A 19,620-nucleotide genomic window follows, 5' to 3' on the forward strand; every position below is an offset into this window, starting at 1 on the left:
CAGATTTTAATCAGAAAAAAAATTTTACAATTCTTTTTTTCCCCTCAAAAGATCTTCAAAGTTTCCTTTCATCGCCCCCTAGAGGTTGTTATACAGAAGACATAGTAACTACATTTTTTTACATTTTTATTTTTCAGATGTTAGGCAAAGTCTTACAAACATTCTTTAAATGTTGTTAGGTTATACACATGCCTGTCAGTTGGTAAACTTTCAAGAGTCAACCTCCAGGAACAGTACCTAACATCTTGCCCGGCACGACACAGATGTACAGCGTACACCTAGTAAAACAACAAAAGTTGTTTTCACTCAGAAATCTACTGACTTAAAATAATAATCTAACTTTATTTATTCACTCATTAAATATTTATAGGATATCTACTATGTGTCAGGCAAACAAGACAGACATTGTTCCGGCTTACAATCTAGTGAGGAAAATGGAGTATTAAATTTGTCATTACAAATTAGCATGGTAAATGTTGTGATAAAGTACTGTGTATAGGAGTGCATTGAGAGGGGTACCTAACCTTGAGGCATTTCTGAGTGTGTTGGGATGGTGGGTGGGACTTGTAAAAGAAGGCATTTAGAGAGTCTAACAAGTAATCTGAGATCTAAGGGGTGAATAGAAGAGTGATGTAGGAGAAAGAAGTCAGGTGAGGACTGTGTTTGAAGGAGAGAATACAATGTTAAATATGGTTAGATAATCGAGAAAGGAGGGAGATTTAGAGATGAGGTTGACAAGTTAAAAGCTATATTGAGGAATTTAGACTTTATCCTAAATTGAATGATTTAGATCTAAATTAAATGATAACCAACGGACTCTGACAAACTATGAATGCATGCTTACAATATTATTTATGTTTTTAAAACTTATTGAAAGGGAAATCTTTAATTATTAGTCAAAAATTAATTGTTCAGAAAAACCTTCAGTGCCTCCTTTTTATCATCAGAAGTTCTCTCAGACACATGCATTCCTAGCATGTGGGAGCTGGAAGGGACTTGAGAAGTCATGAGACTCCATCCTTTCACCTTACAGAGAAGTGAGGGGGTCAGGAATGTGCTCAGGTTGCATTGAGCAGCTGCACCTGGGAACTGTTTGCTTTTCCTACCATAGCCTGGTGCTCAAATTCCTCAGCCTGGGATTCAGGGGCCTGATGAGTCTCCTATATCTCATGTCTTGTTGGCTTGGACTGTTCAGAATTCTTGAGCAATCCCAGCTTTTCACCTCTGCACTGGACTTCATGCTCTTCCTTTGTGGTCTGATGAAAAGATGCTTTATCTTAGACTTGTGGGGAGGATCTGGGAGGGTCTTCCCATTTCTAAGAAGAGCATGAATCCTCCTCAGATCACAGGGTCAGGTTTTGCCTCTTCTAAGGAACTCCCTTGCCTCTCTGTACTTTTCTTATTGCATAACTCTGTGTGGACAGACTCATTTCTTCTGCTGGACTACAAGCATCTTGAGGACATGATATACGGCTTAATCATCACTACATCCTGTACAGTAAGGTAACGTGGACGCTGAAAGCCCCATCAAGTTTGTTGTAGACAGGGATGGGCGGATAAACGAACGGAGTGGGATATCTTATTTCCTAACAGAAGGTTTAAGTAGATGTTTGTAAAGGAATGAAAGATAAATTACTTTAAGAGCTTGAATCAGAAATTTTCTCAGGGAAGAAACTGAGTTTAGAAAATACAACGATGAGGCACCTGAGGTGAAAGGAGAGTTTCTTACAAGCAAGCAAAAATGATAGTTGTACTCTTTTTCATAAAAAAATGACCATGAATTTGAAAGTAGTAAGAGATTAGAGAAGAGAGGTCAGGAAAGAAGGAAAGAGAGAAATCTGGGCAGCATGGGAGAGTGCCCAAAGGACTTTAAAACCAGAGAGATACCTGATGCTCAATTTAAAATTTTTTACTTGTTTGATGTAAACCACTGCCATCTTTTTGAGTCTTAAGTACTATCTACTACACACAAAGGAGATGCTAATGAATACTCAATTACATTTAGGTTAGAGGTAGGTTAGATACAGAAAAAGTGTGTTTTTCTGTGATGTTTGCAATTCCAGGGCAACTGACTCATGTCTATATATGCTGAACATAGAGGCAGATCAAAGAAATGAATGAAAAATGTAGGCTCCTTAATTCTATCATAAATGTGTCAGTAGAATGATAAAAATACATGAAAAAATAACCATAGTTTAGTGCAGTTTATGTTGCACACAAAGCATGGGGGAGATAGGCAATAAATGGTTTTGTAGTTTGGATCACAGCATCATTTCCAAACTACAAATGGTCCATGGGGAAAGTCCATGGGGAAAGTTTCCCTCCTGGGTAGATTTTGAACATAGAGAAATAATAAGCAATTAAATTATATGGAAGATTAACTATTGGCCCCTCACTGACTTCTCTCTCTCTTTCCTTCAAGGAGGAGAATCATCAGTCAGTCCATGTTCAGCAAGGAGCAACATTTCTCATTTTAAGCTTTCTCAAGCAATCTTGGCTCTTAGGGCTTATGGCTGATTATTACTGCTTTGTTCAAAACTTGTAAAAATGGGACGCCCACAATATTTAAAAAAAAAAAAGCAATGAAGCCACAAAGTCTACTTTCAGATTTGAATTCACTTTTCATTCCTTAAATTATGTTTTAAACGTCTAGCATTATAACAACCAGTTTTAATACTGTGATCAAATACAATTAACAGTACACAAACTCAGCAGGCCAGACACCGTGGGTATACAATTCTATGCAAAAATCTTTTACTGCCATCTTGTGGATTCTCAGGAAATAACCTCAGTTGCAATGTGCTATTTATTGTATCTTGGAGCACTAGGTTCATATGACACAGTACACAAAAATAACTAGAATAATATATATGAAAAGAGCAACTAAATATCCAGGTTTCCATTTAATTTTATCACTTTGGATGCACTATTTAACATCTCTGTGGCTTGGTTTCTTGATGAAAAGCGTGAATTATAATAATGGTGTGTCCTGCCTATCTCAAGGTTGCTTTGAGAATTAAAACATAAAATCGCTCTGTAAATCAGAAAGTACTATTCAGAAACAATGGATTATTATCCTTGTTATAATGCAACACTACTAGATTGACGATACTTGAGCATTTTGTAAGTAACAATGTAAATATGGTTCCCACTGAAGAATCAGACCTTGGTACCTGCCTTCAGAGGGATTTGTCTTGTCTTTTGGGGCCCTCAGGACAAGAGAGTGGATTTTTCCAATGGGAAAAATCCCTGGAGATCATTTCTCCTGGAGCAGAAAATAACGTGGGCCTGGGGACTGAGGAAGGGAATATTTTCTTTTTTATTGTATTACTGATATGCAAATGGGTCCTGACATTCCAAAAGTACAGCAGATATACAGCATAGAAAGAGCTTCTTCCAGTACAAAATGCTCCCTTTGGGATACCTACCCACTGATCCACACTTCAGTCATTCTCTTGTAAGCTTTTTGGCTTGGTTTTCTCTCTTTCAATCAACATTTAAACTGGAAAACCAAGGCGATATGTTGGATCATAGATGGCACAGACATCATTAAAAAAGTTATCCGAGCATTTCAGGGAAAAATTTGAAACAAAACCTTTAAAGGCTTTCTCTTTCCCTTAGGAAAGACTTCTTCAGGTTCTTTCGTTTGCTAATTTATTCACCACTTACTAATCCCTCTGTGTGCCTAGTACTGGGATAGGCCCTGAAAGGCAGTTAAGATCAAGACACACCTCTTTCCTCAAGGAACTCAGTCTGTTTAGACAAGTATTCACCATAACAAACCAAGACCAAAAGGAGAGCATGAGATGTTACTGAAGAACTGTGGAGACACAAGGGTTGGGACCCGAGGGGAGAGGCCATCTCTCCATGTGTCTGAGTCTCACTTAAGGGCCCTTTGTAGGCCCTTTAATTCAGCTTTCTCCATGTTCAATAAATTTCCCCCTCCTCTGAACTCTTGAAGCTCTTAACTAGTTCACCTGGTGATCATCCCAGGTGCCTTGCCATGTTTTCAACAAACCAGTCTCTATTTTCACTTCTCTACCTGTAATTTGATTTTAATGATTAAAATGTCATTTATAAATGATAATCAGGCTATGGCTTCAAGCATAATCCTCATTCTTTCCTTCCTGATATGTTTTTTAAAATAATTTATTTAAAAATGTGTTAAGCATCTACTATATGTTAGGAATTTTGGTTTTAGCAATTCTCAGCGTTCAGTTTTAAGACATAATCTCAGAGCATGAACATTCACACAAACACCTCCAAATTTCCATGGAGACAATGTAAGATAGATAAGATTTTCTGCAGGTGAACAATTTTATCACCTGGAGCTGTTGTAGCATCTGTGTGGTCTTATTCTCTTCTCCTGCCCCAGAGTCTCTTCATTTCCCTTGTATACTATCCAAGTTCGTTATGCTCCTTAATGTGGTCTTATTTAAGGATTTGTCTTCATCCTCCTTGCTTGATCTCCCATTAGACTGGAGGCCCTAGAGGGCAAAGATTATGCTATTTAACTCTATATTTCTAAAGCTTGGCATGTCATGATCTTCATATGGATCTCAGAGGGATCCTACTCCCGTTCTGCATGTGCTTCTCTTCTCCTTTCCATCTCCCTGCATGAGTCAGGTGGGTCCCCCTGACCTACACACCAGCTGGCAAGTTCTTACCTCATGACCCATGATTTCTGCTGCTTCAAGTCCTGCAGTTGCTCAGAAACTGGGCAGAAGTTAGGAAGCAGAGCAACGGCCACACCTCCCTTGGGAATTTGGGGTGGTAGAAAGAGAGAGGTCTCTCATGCACGGGCAGAGTCCTGCTGACGGGGTGCTCAGAGACTCTCCTTTCATGTGTCAGTCATTGAAAATGGTCATTGTACTTGGTGAAGTGAATGGTGGTGGTGGTGGTGATGCTAGGAGTGGTGATGATGATGATGAAGAAGATAAGGTGATGCTTGATATCAAGGAATTTATTATTGATTTTAAACAACAAAACAGCAGAATGAGAAGACTAAAAAAACAATGTGGTTGTTCCTTTCTATCTCATCTGCCATGTATTGTAACCATGTTCACATCCTATCTCTCCACTAAGTTATCACCCCATGAAGATGAGATCAATATCTGACTCACCTCTCTCTTCCCTATAGCACCTAGCATAGTACTTGACAGTCATGCTTTCACTATCGAGCACCTACGAAGTGCCAGGCCCTGTTCATGCTCTGGGAATACAGCAATAACAAAATGGATCAATTGGAGATATTTAATAAATCAAAGAATTAAAAAATAAGAATTGCAGTCATGTATATGAAGTGTTTTCCACTTCTTCCCCTTAATATACATATATTTAGGTGAACTGATAAATAAACCACCAATTTTCCCCTCTTTGCTTGATCATTTCCATCAACATATAAACACTGTTATAAAAACAAACAAACTCTACCTCTCATGACCATCCTATTCTATTCTCCTTTTTAGCAAAACTCAAAGGAGATATCTGTTCTCACTGTCAGTAACTCCTCTCCTCTCATTCTCTCAGAAATCTACTCCATATATATCCTCACCTCATTACACTACAGAAACTGCTTTTTCATTTGCATCAATAAGTTCCATGTTGTTAATTCACAGTTAATTTTCAGTTCCCCTCTACGTGACTTACCAACAACATTTGAAGCAGTTGATCCCATTCTCTGGAAATGCTTTCTCTTCTTAGCTCCCGGGGTCCTACTTGATTTCCTCCTACTTTACTGGTTGTTCCTCTTGGTGCCCTTTGCTGGTTCCTCCTCTTCTCCCTGAGAGCACCCAGTGCCCTCCAGTGTTCAGTATGTCTCCACTATAGACATATCAGCTCCACCTGTAGGAGCACCTCTATCTCAACTAACAGTGTCTCTGCTTGTCTGATTTTCACGTAGAAAACCTTGGAGTCATCCTTCACGTCTTCCTTTCTCTTTTACTCCACAGCCAATCTTTTAGGGAATCTGTTAACTCTCCCTACGAAACATATCCAGAATCACTCCTCACTTCCTCCACTTCTCCGACAGCTGTCCAATCCTCCATTTTCTCTCATGCAGATTATTCAGGTAGACTCCTAGCTTGTCTCCAGCTTCCATCTTTGTCCCTTGGTAGTCTGTTGTCAACACAGTGGCCAGAGTGATCCTCTTAAAATGTAAGTGAAATTACGTCATATCACTCCTCTGCTTATAATCCTCCCATGGCTCTTCCTTTCTCTCAGATGAAAGCAAAGGTCTTACAGAGGGCTACGAGGCTGTGCTCTCTATGACCCACCCATTGCTTCTCTGACCTCACCTCCTACTCTTTTCCCCTCCTCTCACTCCAGTCCTGCCAGAGCGGCCTCCTCAAATACACCAGCCATGCACCTTACACAGAGCTTTACACTGGCTCTTCCCTGTCTGGAACTACCACGGTTATCTGCATGGCCCACTTCCCTTCCTTCAAGTCTTTGCTACATTGTCACCTTCTCAGTGAGGTCTACTCTGATCTTATTTAAACTTTCAACTCCTCTCCCTGCACTACAAATTCCCCTTACAATACTCTATTGGTTTTCCACAGCACTATCACTTTCTAAGAAATTATATAATTTACTTATCCATTACTTTAAAAAATTTATTGTTTTTCCCACTAGAATGTAAGCACCATGAGGCAATGATAATGTCTGTTTCCTTTTTTTTTTCTTTTTTACCCTTATGTTTCTGGTACTCACAATAGGGCTTGGCACATAATGGCTGCTGAATAAACTGCTATTGCATGCATGAAGGAAGGAATGATTAGTTTTCATTAGGTACTAAGCCAAGGGCTTAAACACATTATTTTATTTAATGTGCACAATAAGGCTGACTGGTAAGTGTTATTATCCCCATTTTACAGATAAGGAGATTGGTGTCCTAAGAGATTAACTTGATCAATCTCACAAAGCTGGGGAGTAGTGGATTTGAGATTTGATTTCAAGCCTGTCTGATTCCAACATCATCCTCTTTCTGCCCCATCATGTTGCCTTTCCATGCCCCAGCAAATGGCTCTGTACATCAGTAAATATGTGCCCAGTTCTCATTTTTATTTAATTTGGTCTTAAGGGTACACCTTTCTCCTAACTACAGCTTGTCACTTTTACACCATGGTTATCTGTTTATGTATTATGTATAGCTGCTCACGCCCCAAAACAATGAGGAGGAAAGTGGCTTTTCATGTTCTTCCATGCCCAACCTCTCTCCAAACACACACTAGAAGAGCTCACGCCCAGCCTCTGCGCTTTTGCCTACACTGTTCCTTCCGGCCAGAATGCTTGCTTTCCTTAATTCATGGCAGCAAAAGTTCTCGAGCAGCGTGGTGGTTTAGGCACTGGGCCATTGTCCCTGCCCTGAAGAAGCTCCGGGGCTTTGTTGGAAGAAGCAAGCATGAGAAAAGGTAATTTACTTTCTCTGTGCTAGGGACTTCATTAGAGGAAGAACCAAGGTACAGTGGGGCACCAATGAATTTAGGACCTTTGCCTCTTTGTGGTAGAGGAAGATGACAGAGGGAAAGCTTTGAGGAGAGGTGGCTGTCCTGTCCTTTCCTGAACTTCCTCCCTTCTGCCTAACTGCAGACCCATCTGCCACAGTCCTCTGTGAGAGTCCTGTTTACAGAACTGATTCCGCACTTCTTTCAGAGTGGAGCACATGCATCATTCCATAACCACTCTTTAAAGCTGTGAAGTAAGGATGCGTACGTGTGTGTGTGTACACATGCATGTGTGAGTGTGTTCTTACAATGCTAGACCCATAGAAGGCCATTCATAAGTGCATTTTAATTGGTGGAAAGGTAAATAGAGTTCTCTCCCCTCTGCCTTTAGAGCTTTTTGACATGGAAAATTATGACGAGGAAAATCTAATTAGGTAGGGCGAGTCAGGGTAGGGAGAATGTGGTGTGAGTATAGCAGTGGAAATCCTCAGCATAATCAAAGCCAGGGTTGCTTGTAATTGGAAATAGACTGTTGTTCTCTTCCAATGACCAATTCCTATTCAGCTTCAAAATATAACCACTACTAATTTTCCTGGGAATCTTTCCTGGGTTCTGCATTACTTAAGCCCTAAGAGACTAATTCGGGAAGCCCCTTGTGGTTAATCCTAGACGAAATGACTTTGACTTTAGTATGAGAAGGGAGAAGGGATAAGAGATATTTATTGTACATTTCCTACATGGTAGATACTTCATGTAGTCTGATTTATGTTATCTTATAGGGTAAAATTCTGAGACTCAGAAAGTTTAAATAACTTGATCAAGACCACACAGTTTGTAAAAGATGAAGCTAGGACTGGACCCTAGTTCTGCCTGACTTCAAAGTCAGTATTTCTTTCACCTTCCGCTCCAACCTCACAAATTCTATCCACTCTGATCATGCTATTCCCCTGTGTGAGATTGTGATTTATAATAAGAAAAATATATTTGGTTTTCTACCCTGTTTATGGCACAGAGCTCTTAAAACCCTTGGAATTTCCTAAGTGATGAGAGTGACAAAAGTGTCTTTTGTTATGCTAATATTGTAACTTTTGGACCAAACCTAAGGATAGGGGCTGGTTGCCAGGAGAACCAACCACGTGATCAGAGAGTTGGAACTTTCAGTCCCATTCCCCAGACTTCCTGGGAGAGGAGAAGCACTGGAGATTGAGTTCAATCACCTATGGCCAATGATTTAATCAATCATGCTTATTTAATAAAGCCTCCATAAAAACCCAAAAGGACAGGGTCCAGAGAGCTTCCGGGTTGGTGAACACAATGAAGTGCTAGTGATATCGGCTCAACACACGGTTGACATAATGGAAGCTATATTGTAACTTTGAATGACCTCTGACTAACTAACCCAGCTGGATATGCACCCTCTAGGAGAGCTACCTGCTCTGTAGATTTTATGACCCCTGCTTGTGCATGTACCTCCCAGCTGTGATAAGATGATAACTTTGTTCTTTTGAGTTCCTTGGGAATGCCATGACCCCAGACAGAGAGTCTATCTGGTGTGGCCACTACCAGAGGGTCAACATTCCTAACTCTGTCCTCTGTAACCCACTGGCCTACATAACTGCTTCAAGATTCTGTGCCCCGCTTAAGATGGTTCTTTACAGTTCTAGCCCACCATCCTCTGATTTGCTAGCTTATCGCATGATAAAATGCCCTTTCTCTGCCACCATCTTGCCTCTTGATGATTGGCTTTTGTCTTGCGGCGAGCAGATCGTGCCCCTTTGCGCAGTAATACTAGGAGAGAAGTGCACCTAGAGAGGGAATGGAAGCTCCACACCCTTTCCCCATACCTTGCCCAGTGTATCTCTTCCATCTGGCTGTTCCTGAGTTACATCCTTTTATAATAAACCAACGATCTAGTAAGTAAAATGTTTGTCTGAGTTCTGTGAACCCAAGGAAGTGGTTACTCCAATCTATAACCAGGTGATCAGAAGCACAGGTGATAACCTGGACTTGTGACTGCCATCTGAAATGGCCTGTGTGGGCAGGGGAGGTTGGGCAGTCTTGTAGGACTGAGCCCTGTGGGTAGTTAGTGTCAGAACTGAGACACCCAGCTGGTGTCAGAGAATTGCTTGTTGGTGTGGGGAAGCCCCCTCACACACACACATTGGAACTGGTGACCACAGCCTTTATCCTGCTTAAAACCTTTCCACAAGTTCCTTCTGCCCTTTCTTTCCCATTCCCTTTTAAGGCCTTAGAAGGTGTATGAGGTGCCTCCTTTCCAGCCAATCTCACCTCTTGCCAAATTCTCTCTCCTTCTCTATCCTAACCACCTCACACATGGTGTGCTCTCCCTGGGTTCTGGGCCACCAGACATGCTGATCTCCTACTTCACTTTCCCCGTGGCCTGGCTATACTTTATACAAGTATATTTCAAGCCTGAGGTAAGACATCACTTCTTCAGGAACATCTTTCTGGGCCCCTGGTCTGGGTCAGGTCCCCCAGTATCTGTGCTCCCCAACACCTGTAGCTCCCCTTCGGTAGCACACTCAGGACTCAAATTCGCAAACTCCATGAGGGTAAGGATGGTGCCTATTGTATTTGCCACTATATCTCTAACCCCTAGCACAGTGTCTCTTATTCAGGATAGGACAATATATTTTCTATGTATTTTTCTACATATATTTTCCTTACTTATTTTCTCTTTAATTTCCTATTTTTGTTTGTTTCTTTCTTTTTTTTTTTTTTTGTGAGGAAGATCAGCCCTGAGCTAACATCCATGCTAATCCTCCTCTATTTGCTGAGGATGACCGGCTCTGAGCTAACATCTATTGCCAATCCTCCTCCCTTTTTTTCCCCAAAGCCCCAGTAGATAGTTGTACGTCATAGTTGCACATCCTTCTAGTCGCTGTATGTGGGACGCGACCTCAGCATGGCCAGAGAAGCGGTGTGTCGGTGCGCGCCCGGGATCCGAACCTGGGCCGCCAGTAGCGGAGCGCGCGCACTTAACCGCTAAGCCACGGGGCCGGCCCTGTTTCTTTCTTAACAAAAGTAAAAATAATAGAACTGGAGACCATGCCCCATTTGACTTGCTCCTCAACTCTCTTAAAGACCAAAATGTGGATTCGCCTCAAAAATACTGATGACTCATTTATTCATTTGTTAGGAAGTGTCTGTAGCTATTTAATAGAGCTACACAGACTTTTCAAGACAAGGTACATTGGTTTGTAAATCCCTTTACCTCAGAAAGACATCTTTAATTACTTTGGGACCCAAAGTGCTGGAAACAGAAAATCGTCATCATTAGAAATGAAGTCTTCATGGGCCACAGACATCGGCAAAGTTGACAACTTGCCCTTGCCTGAATCTCCCGTCGACACGCTTGAGTGAGCAGTTAGGGAAGGCACTGCCAGCCGGCCAAATGCAGGCCTAAGCCCCTCCCAGTGGAGGCTGCTCCCCAGAAATAATTTCTATTGCTTAAAAAGCAATTATAATTCTCAAGATTTTAGATTCAAAAAATTCCTCAAATAGCACTCAGTGAGCCAAATGATCTTTAATGGACGTTTATCATTTAGCTGCTCAGTGTCTAGATGTCCTTATTTTGCAGCAATCCAAGACAGGAAGAAGACACAGCCTTATGCCCCATTAGAGAACTGGCGGGGCAGATACTCCCTTTTCCCACTAGGTTGCTGGAGCATGGACAAGCCAAACGGACGTTCCTCCTGGGAATTTAGAATCCCCACACTAAGGTATAAGGTGTGCGGAGAGAGAAATTTCTTCACAGCGCCTCCAGCAGTATGGCCGGCCCTAAGTGGCCGGCAAAGATGGCCTCAGGAGCAGCATGCTTAACAGACTGTCCTTCAGCAGGATATCCCCCTGGCTTCTGAGTCTGGTTTCCCAGCCTCCCTGAAGGTCCAGTGAGCTATCTGTTATTTTTCTAATAAATTCCTTTTCCATTTAAGTCACCCAGAGCTGATGTCTGTTGTCTGGAGTCCAGCACTCTGGCAGGTAAATTCACTGTCCAGCCCCTATCAGGCACATTCCTAGAGTAGTCAGCATTACAGCTAAGGAGGCTGGTTGTCAGAGGAGGCCTATGCCTGGAGTCTAACTGGCTCTGAGTTAGAAAATCAGTGGACTCTTTAGTTTCTACTGCATACAATGGCAAAATGGTCATTTTCCTAGCTGCCCTGAAGGGATGCTATGAGGATCGAATGAGATGATGTCCACGGTAAGGGATTTTGTACACAAAAATGGTGATGCAAATGTAAAAGTTACTAGAGATTAGCTAACAAAATAAGTTAGTCTGAGGCAAAAACAAATTGGAACTAAAAGTCAGCCCACTCTCAGTTGAGGATCACCCCTTTCTTACAACTTGAAATCTCTGCAATCTTTATCAGAGGTCAGACGTCATATCTCATTTTCAATGTTTAAGTGGAGAAGGCTCAGGATCAAGTGTTAGTTCACCTTTTGAGGCTTGTATAGGAACTCCTAATTACCTAAACATCTTTTTGGAAGAAGCGTATATATTATAAACATATTTTAAACAAACATCATGTATTTAGCATTTAGTATGTAGTGGAATATTTATTTAACATTTTCCTGATCTATGGGAATTCCTATTAGTCAATTAGGAAAGGATTTGTCTGATTTGGAAGATCTATTTCATTGGCCAGAAAGCTAAAAGCTTTAAGATATTCTGAATCTTCAGGACAGAAGGGGCCCTTTGGGCCAAAGGTCTAGATGAATACATCTGACAGGGGCCCTAGGACTCCCAGTTGCCTTCAGAGAAGCGGGCAAGGATGAGTCATTCATTCATTCATTCATTCATTCAACATTTGCTTAAATGAGTGAAGGGAGTCAAAAGATACAAACTTCCAGTTATAAAATAAATAAGTCACTGGAGTGTAATGTACATCATGGTGACTATAGTTAATAATACTGTATTGCATATTTGAAAATTGCTAAGAGAATAGATCTTTAAAGTTCTCACACACACAAAAAAATTCTGTAACTATGTATGGTGATGGATGTTAACTAATAACTAGACTTATTGTGGTAATCATTTCACAATGTATACAAATATTAAACCATTATGTTGTACACTTGAAACTAATATAATGTTGTATGTCAATTATACCTCAATAAAAAAAGACCTAAAAAAAATTTGCCTAGTAGCTGAGTCCTCTGTTAATCAATGGGATGCAGAGATGAATAAGACACAGTCCTTGCCCTCAACAGAAGCTTCAGAGGATCTAGATGTTGCTTCTAAGTCACCTCAATCTTAGAGTTTATGTGTACAACGTGTCTCCTTGTAAATTTTGTATTATTTCAGGCATTTATGTTTTTCTCACTAACTGAACTTAGAGTGCAGACAGTCTCAGATATAAGCAAACTGCCAAATTTGATTTTCTTTCTAAAGGTTGGCATTGCAGAAAAACATAGCTTTAAAATTAGAAATAATAGTGGTTCAAATACCACTGTCATTGCTGATTATCTGTGTGATCTTGGGCAAGTTACTGAATTTCTCTGAGCCTTCAACTTGACAAGGTTGTTGTCAGGATTCAATGAAATCATGATGCAGTATCCAGAACAATACTTAGAACTAAGCAGATACTCAAAAAATATCAGGCATTTTATCCCTAATTCTCCACTGTTCCTGCTTCCTTGAGCCCTCTTTGTTGGGAAGCTTCTCCTCCAGAAGCCTTTCCACATTCCCAGGCTGGGCTAACAATAGCCTCTCCTTTGTGTCCACGTGGTCCCCAGAACTTTCCTCTAGCACTTTCCATGTTATATTGGAAATTACCTATTTATGTGTTTGTCTCCCCTCATGAGGCTCTAGGTTTGCTAAGGGCACAACTATTTTTTCATGTTGTATCCTCAGTGCCTAGTCGTTTTTGGCACTTAGTGGATGCTTAGTAAATATTTGCAGATTGGTTTTATGTGAATAGGTTAATAAGTTGTATGTAAAGAATATCACTTATATAATGCTCCATGTGTCCCCTCCTGAAGTTGCACTTCTGTTTGAGGAGGATCTTTCCAGATTGAGAAGGATAGTTCTTCAGTCTTAGGTATTTGGGTTGTACTCTCCCCACCTCCTGAGCTCTGAAAATAAGATTTTAATGTGAAAATGTTACTTCTCCCAAATAAAATACCTGCAGGAGTTTTTCTAGATATTAGTTGAAGGCAGTGTTTCTAAAAGTATGTTCCATTAGATAGTAATTCATATTCCAGGGGGAAGAAAGATTTTTCAGTTAAATAAGGTTAGAAAATGCTTTACTAGCATTTCTTTTTTTGCTGCAGGACTTCTTAGAACCTTTATTTGATCACGAACTTTTTTTTCATGGAGCATTTTACAGATCTGGTCTTATACAGAACACATTTGTAGAAATACCACTTTGAGCAAAGCTGGAACTGGTATCACTAAACTGAATTTCAGACTTTTGAAGGCTGCTTAAATCTGAGTCCTCGAGCAGTCATCCTGTGGGTTATCTATTAGAGCTCTGACTTTAAGTGCATGTTTCCCAATGTACTATTTTTGCTGCATCTCTGTAAGTTGTGATATTTAGTGTGTTAGTGACACATTGAGTAAGGAATATAATCAGAAAATAGCAATGTTAATTTTGGTTTCCTACTATGCCTGTAAAGTTTATTGAATTTATTCATTTGACTTGTATTACGCATTCTATGTCAGACAATGGGGATGGTTCCTAAGCAGAGCCTGGGGCAATCCATGAGTTCTCCGGTCCCTTTTAGGTAATAGAAGGCCCTTGTTCACTCTAAATTCCTTTGCAGAGGAAATTCAGTGTGTGCACAGGCCCATGGTGGGAGTCCCACCTATCAACACGACTATTCCTTTTGTTACAACAATGAAAGATTTCCACGGGTCCTGAGCCCTTCCACGTGACTCACAATCCCGGCTGCCTGGAAGAAGCCCCCACCCCAATACTGCAGCTATGGCACTATGGCCATTCATGTATGGGCTGGTGCTATACTGTATGTGCCACTGTATGTGCCAAGTTGCCAAATATTTTGTATAGCCCCCCTGACTGGGGGGAAAGAAAAAGCCAGCGTGGCTGGGGTGTAAGTGAGAGGAGGGGAAGTGGGGTATATGAGGCCAGCGAGGCAGGCAGGAGCCAAAACCTACAAAACCTTGTAGGTCTTGTTAGGAATTTTGGACTTTATTTAAGAATAACAGAAAGACATTGAAAGGTTTTAAGGAAAAAGGAGAAATGATATGATCAGATATGCTTTTTGAAAGGCTTGCTCTTCCCAGAAGCTAGAAGTTCGTATGTGATGGAGATGTTAGTACGTCTTGGCAATCAACAGGAATAAGGGACTGGTAGGGCATAGCCAGGCCCTGCTGAATCCCTACCCTCTGGCAGGTGGGCCAGGGGTCAGCCTGGATGGTGGGGCTCTGAAGCCGAGGCTGAGGAAAAGTCTCTCCCCTGGAACCTCTTCACCGGCCACACTGTTTTTATTTGAGGTGGTCCCTGAGCAGAGGAGCTGTGGGCTCTGAGTTGGGCAGGAAAACAAGTCCAGTAAGGTGGGGAGAAGTCTGAGTGGGCTCCACAATTGAGAGGCAAAAGCCAGGGACCGAAGAGTCAGTGAGCCTAGAGAGAGTGAGGTTCAGCAGAGACAGTGACGCCTGGAACAGGCACAGGGATTTGAGGAAGTAGCCTGGTTTCCACATGGTTTCTTGGCCAGAAACTTGAATTTAACTCGTCAGAAGGGCAAGAAGTCTTCATCCTTTCAAAAACATCATCAACTCCACTTGGTTAGATTTCACTTCAATTGTTTAATAGAGTGTGCTGGCTGATGTAAGACCCTGAAACTTCTGAAACCTTCATGAGAAGGAATGGAGGGTAGGGTGGGGACTCACAAAGATTACATGTTGTTTAATGTCTTTCAAGCTAAACATTCAGTACTCCCTTCAGCAAATACTGTTTCTTTGAGCAAAATGATAAGACAAGCCCTTGATTACAAAGCTGTGTGTGAAGGACAGTTCTACCCATTTTCCTGGGGGAAGCTATGAAATCACCCTTGACCGGAATGCAGATGTTGAACCATTCCAGTTTGGAAACAGACACTGCTGTGTTTAAGCTAGTGTTGCTCTCTGAGTCTCGTTGCCTTTCTTTTGGGGGGAAGGTGGAGCAGGAAGAGCTCAACCAGAGCACAGGCTCTCCCGGCCGCGGATGATCCGAGCTGGGACTGAGGCAAGGGAAGGGTGGAAGCTCTGCTGGACTCTGTGTGCCTCCAAGCGTGAGGATGAAAGGAGAGAAGCTACAGGTGCTGCTTAGGTGAGAGACTTGGTCAGACTTCTAGTTTCAGCTGTTGTGCTCTTGGAAACAGTGTAAGAAAGCAGCATGAAGCCGGGGAGATGGCTCTCGTTCCCACCTCTGCACAGGCCTCAGAGCCTCTCTGGTATCTCAGGGAGCACTGGCTTCAGGAACACTGAGAAACAGTCGCTTAAGCAGAAACCCTCAAGCACTGAAAACTGTGAAAGCAAGGCTCCTCCATGGGTCTGGGGGCCAGAGCCAGAGAAGAAGGACACGGCCCATATGGCATGGTCACTGGAAGGTATGGGGTTTATAAGCTCTTAAGAAGATCACTTCAGGGAATCAAAGAAGTAATTTGGGACATCTTTTTTGGGGGGAGGGGGGAACAGAGAGAGAGCTGATTTCAGGCATACCAGTAGGAGGGATTTAGAGTTGTCATCTGAGGTAACAATATAAGGGTGTCTTTATCACCCCAGGATGGTGAATAGTGTATACAGTGCTCAAATTCTATTTGAATAACTTGACAATAAGGATCTGGCAGACAAAGTCTTTCCCTTCTGCATGACTCTAACCATGAAGATAGCAAGGAAATCTGAGAATTAATGAAACACGCAGGCAAGCTGTGACTCCCTTTTACTCTCTCTAAATCCATGATGTAATTTCAATTTGAAAATTCACAATTATCTAGTGTCCTTTCACCTCAACAGCTGCCACATTTCGCTTCTGGCAAATTCCCCACCATGTGTGTTCGAACAGAGTTATATACTTAAAGTCCATCAAGAGTGCGCTTTGGAGTTAGCAAGGTTAGCTGGGGGGATCTTTTTTAGACTCCTGAGGAATGAACAAACTAAAATTGCTTTGTGAGACGGGAAAGAGTCTCTTTACAGGGGTATTGCTTCTTCATGCTCTGCTCTACATTTTTTCATAACAAAGCACCGAAACAAATAATAACAGAAGCGTTTCTATTTTTCCCTCTGCACGAAGAATGCCTGAGGAGGCTATTGCACTAGTTAATGTGATTGCATGCTGAATGCCCTAAATTCTCCTCCATGAATACCTCAGGAAGACGGTTCAATTACTGGATAACACTTTCTATAACAAATCCCTGAGAAATAGAATACATATGGGAGAAATTAGAGAGAAAAGATCACTCACAATACATGTATGGCATATAGCCTCAGGTGATGATTTCTTTATCTTTCAGCATTGTAACTACTTTAGTTCTGTAGGTCTGGAGGGGTGGGGGAAGCGGAGGATAAATCCTTACAATGAAGCTTCAAAATCCTCCATCTTCAGGTGGCCTTGCAACGTGTTTAAACAATGCATGAACACTAGATGGCGCCCACAATCTTAAAAGACGGTAAAAAGCTGGTTGCCTTTTCTTTATAGGCAAGTAGGACTACTTTGTAGGAAAACTTTGTCAATTATGGGAACTACAAAACTATCTACTCAAGTATTTCCCACTACTGGTGTCCTGTGAGGTGGTCCTTATGTAAGGGTTTGGTGGTCAAATATGTTTGGGAGAAACCATATACTTTATCTGTCTGTAAGGAGATTCCCAGTGCACGCTGGTAAACAGATGTTTTTAAGTTCTTCAGTGAAGAAACTGGGTACCAGGGAACCCTTTTTCTCAGTAGCAACCTAATACAATCCAATGTCTTGTGAAACACCCTTTGGGAAATGCTCATCTAGTCTAAGCCCTGTCCCAAAGAAGGAATAGCTCAAACTATCTAAAAGAGGCCTTCCTTATACATGGTTATCTGACACTCTTTTAAAAATATCAGACATGTTCTTAATGCAGAGTTGTTAGCAGCAACAGCAGCATTAATTGAGTACTTGCAATATGATATGTTCTAGTCTAAGTGTTTGGTCTCTCTTTCCTCAGTATGCCATCTATGTCTATATCTATATCTATCTGTCTATGCACTCACACACATATTAGACATATTGATATATCTGTTTTTAGACTGTGAACATTTGGAGGACAGAATATTTATCTCATTCATCTTTGAGATTTCAAGTCCTAGACAGAATCTGGCACATAGTAAGCCCTTAATAAAATAAATTATCTAGGAAGATTCTGTAGTCTGTGTGGGAGAATAATTCTAGAAAATAGGAATGGACATTATGTCCCTGATTAGAAAGGTAATTTTCTATTACACAAGTCTCTTCTCTACGAAGACCAATTGAGAGGGAGACCTACCCTTCAGCTCTTTTTGCTGGGGATTCTATTTCTCTTCTCTGAACTTACTGTTACTGATAGTATAACTTATTTGCAAATTAATCTTACATGACCTAGTAATATGTACTGAATTTTTATTTAACTCTTGATTGCTATTTAGAGTTTTTATCTTGTGTTTTCCAGGAAGATATAGTTGGTCCTTATATGTCCAGAGTAAGCTGTAGATACATAATATTATTCTCCATAATCCATTGTTAATAATTCTATTCTGTCATTTTTCTTTCCATATTGTAATGTTTGAGTTTCTCAAGCCTGTTTATTCTTTGCTTGCAGTGTTAACTAATAAAATTCCGATACTGAGCCTTGAAATTAGCCACTTTCTAGCCACAGTTTAAATAGATTTTCACAAGCTAAAAAGGAGAAATATTCCATCTTCCTTTTCAATTGCAAAAAGCAGATAATATTTTCGATATCAAACTATCCTTGCAAATGTTTTACATAAAAGAGGATATCTGAACTTTAGAGATTATTGTTATATTCTATGAATTGCAATCTCTAAGAAGACTGTTAATCCAATTGGTTGCCTTACTTGCTATACAGTCCTGGCAATAATATTTAAGTCGATACATCTACTTTTGAAAGCAGAAATACTTGGGAGTTTTCTTTGTTGAGCCATAAGGAGATTACTAGCTCATCCCTTTTTCTACCACATGTATAGAGGTTAAAACAAATAAAAACCTATGGCTTAGTGGATTTCTCATCTAAACAGAGTTAAAGAGTCTAATTGTCATCTCTGTGCCTCAGTTTCTTCATCCTTAAAATGAACATAATAAGGCATAGGGTTGTTACAAAATTAAATTAGTCATAATAGTGACTGACTCAAAAGTATCATGTAAGTATTAGCTTTTTAGTTCTGTGTACTCCTAAGTGTGTTGTGCACACAGAGCAGTGTGTACTAAGAAGATTTTCAGTGAGACCGTTGACAGGTTTTGAAGAGAGATTGTGCTGAGAGGAGAAAGAACACTGATTTTGGGTCAGGAGACCTGATTTTGAGTCCAACATCATAGTCAGTAGCTGTGGAGCTTTGGACAAATCATTTAGTCTTTCTGAATCCCCTTTCCCTGATGTCGAAAGTGAGGGTAATAAAAACTTATCCCGACACTTGGAATTTCTTTGATGATTCCCAAAATTAATGCATGTGAAAGTGCTTTGTGTCTGGGAAGGTGCTATGACAATGTGAATGCTGATTGTGATGAAATGACAGAGGGGTCCCCCAGTCTACAGATTTTGAGCCAGGAATATGAAGATATGTAAGTATATTCTAGATAGAATTTTAAGTTAACCTCCCAGGATATAGTGACTTTTTAAAGCATCACCATTTTCATTCGAAAAACATTTTTTGAGAGACTGCTATGTGCCAGGCACTGTGCTAAATGTTGAGGATAAAAAATCATATAAGATAGAAAATTTTCTTTCAAGGAGATTTAGCCACTTTGTAGAGAAAGATAGACATGTAAATAAATATGGGCAATAAAGTTTAATAGCTCATTAAATCTTATGTTATGTCTTATGTATCATTTAAGTATAGAAGAAGTAGGTGGGGGAAGGAGTTGAAGGGGTGACATTCAGCTTTTGGATCGCAGAACAAGGTCCTGGCATGGACCTTACCCTATTTCTCCCATATGCAATCCTGCCAAACATCTGCTAGCTGATGAGTGAGCTG

At 40.8% G+C, this 19,620-nt stretch overlaps 1 protein-coding gene across 11 annotated transcripts in view; it reads right to left on the reverse strand.

Moving 5' to 3' along the window:
• Window positions 1-19,620, reverse strand: part of DLG2 (discs large MAGUK scaffold protein 2) — a 1,864,788-nt gene that overhangs the window by 318,367 nt on the left and 1,526,801 nt on the right. The window lies entirely within an intron of this gene.

The sequence above is a fragment of the Ceratotherium simum genome, chromosome 7 (genome assembly GCF_057802395.1).
Source record: "Ceratotherium simum simum isolate JZ-2026a chromosome 7, ASM5780239v1, whole genome shotgun sequence".
NCBI classification, from domain to species: Eukaryota; Metazoa; Chordata; class Mammalia; order Perissodactyla; family Rhinocerotidae; genus Ceratotherium; species Ceratotherium simum.